Here is a 2,569-nt window from a genome sequence, read left to right on the forward strand (position 1 = left end):
ATAGAGCGCTACTTCAAACTAACATTTAATGCACTACACTCATCACAAGACTATCAAAAAAAGAATTTAATTTTTTTCTTCCTTACGCTTTTTTTTTTTCTCGCTAAAGATTACAGGCGGTAACGTGCCCATGGAAACAGGGCGACAAAGCGAAAAAACCCTTGATACCATACAGAAGTTTTGACCGAGCTCATGAATGCGTTATCAACGGCAAAAACGGCTGTGTGATAAATGCGACATGAGATGAACATGGGTTTTAACAAAAAGCGGGTCATCCAAATGAAGAAACAATGATGCAGCTGAACAAAGGAGGCTGTAACAAGGTATTAAAAATGGCCTTGAAAAGATTAACACTTAAAAAGTGAGAACAACAATAAAAGTTTTGCAAAAACGCAGACTCTTTCTTCGAGAGTGACACAGGGGGCATGCTGACACAGCTGGGCCCGAGCTGTTCTGCACTTGATGCATTATATATTTCTCGAGCTATGACAGCCTGGTCAAGAAAGGGGGTACAACCGCAAGCTGCACAGCGTAAGGCCATGTTGCCGTCAGACTTTTAAATTGTTGGCGTGTTCACGCAAGGGATCGTTAATACATTGGCCAGTTTGGCCGATGTAAACACATCCACAAGAGAGCGGAATCTTATACACGATGCCGCATTTGCAAGACAAAAACCGCGTGGTGTGCTTCTTGCAGCATGTCAGGCCTTTCACTGTTCACGTTGACACGCTTGCACAGGCCTCCAAAGTTTGTTGGGGGCGGTAAACACTACACTGACTCCTGCGCACCCTGCAGCCTCTTAATCCTATGTGACACTTGGTGCACGTATGGGATAACAGCAGTTTTTGTCCCATCTCTGTTTTTTGGAGGCACATCACTGGTTTTCTTGAGTCTGTGCAACAAGGTCTCCGCAAGGTCACACAAACTCTGGAAAACGTGTGCTCTCGAAGAAAGATTTTGTGTTTTGCAAAACCTGTTGACTTTTATTGTTCTTACTTTTTAAGTTTTAACCTTTTAAAGGCCTTTTTTAATACCTTTTGATGACCTCCGCTGTTAAGCCGTATACTTTGTTTCTTCATTTGTATGACCCATTTTTGTTAAAACCCATGTTCATCTTGTGTCACATTTATCACCCAGTCGTTTTTGCCGTTGATAGCACATTCGTAAGCTCGGTCAAAAACTTATGCTTCAGAAGTTTTTCAGAAGGAATATCAGTGCACTGAATGAGATGAAGGTTAGCTGAAGGACTTAATTTATTTTGTGAAGCAGAGAGAGTGAGGGAGCAAAATAAAACATTTGGACATTAATCTATGTCTAAGGCCTTTGAACTATTTTTGTTGGTTTAATGTCTCTCTCTGATACTATGTTGTATTTGTATTACAGCATTCAGTGAATGGAAAGCTCAGGAAGAGGCGAATGAGAACTGTTGGTTTATTCTTCGCACGGCTCCTAAAAAGCTGGCCAGTGGGGAAACGAGGAGCCACTACTACTCTAATAGATCAGGAGTGGCTAGGCCAAAGGAAGGTCATGGTAATCGTCGAGAGAAAAGTCAGGGTACCTGCAAGTCCGCTAAGATGTCTTTCATTTATTACTGTGACGAAGAAGGAGAACACTCAGAGCCCGGCACCTGAAGATATCACCATAAATGTAAGGTACCAAAGAAAGCATTATGGCCATAAAGCAGAAATTCAGCACTTGAGGATGAGTGACAAAGAAAAGGCCAACGTTAACCAACGTAGCAGAGGACATGGGAACCATCGTTAAAGGCGCAACACCACACAACACAAGAGAAGACCAGACGAGCACAGGCGCAACTAGCCCAACAGTCAACTCTCTTAAAGTAGCAGAGGACCTGGAGCGTGGTGTGCCCATGAAAACCATATTGAATAATATAAGAACATCTGTTGCATGTAAGCTGAGGCCAGCACATTTGGCAGAACGCATAACTCTGCATAACATCAAACGGCAGTTTCACATCGCTGCTCCTGAACAGTGTCACACCAATGATGCTGTCAGTGTAGATATGTGGGTGAAAGCAATGTAAGACAAAGGTGGAACACTTGTCTGTCTGTATAAGGCACAAGGTGCAGTGGACCCAACTGGTACTTTTGGTGCAACAGATTTTGCCCTTGCTTTGATGACAGAGCCACAAAAAGAGCTGTTAGAAGAATTGGGCACGGGCACTGTGTGTCTTGACTCAACACATGGAACTACAGGGTACCAGTTTGAGCTGACCGCTCTTCTAGCGCTAGATGAGTGGGATAAGGTATACCTATAGCCTATTTCATCTGCAACAGGATGAATGAGGAAAACTTGGCAGTTTTTTTCAGGTCTCTTGATTGTGCCATCAACAAAAAGTGGCTGCTAAGACATTTATGTCTGATGACGCCTCACAATTTTACAAGGCATGGTCGTCAGTTATGGGTGTCCCTCAGCAGAAACTTCTCTGCACCTGGCATGTGGATAGGAATTGGCAGAAGAAGATACATGAGTGTGCAGAAAAACAACTGAGGCCAGACATGTACCACAACGTGCGACTCCTTTTAGAGTTCCTGACCAGCAAGAATTT

Source organism: Rhipicephalus sanguineus, chromosome 2 (genome assembly GCF_013339695.2).
Source record: "Rhipicephalus sanguineus isolate Rsan-2018 chromosome 2, BIME_Rsan_1.4, whole genome shotgun sequence".
Lineage (NCBI taxonomy): Eukaryota > Metazoa > Arthropoda > Arachnida > Ixodida > Ixodidae > Rhipicephalus > Rhipicephalus sanguineus.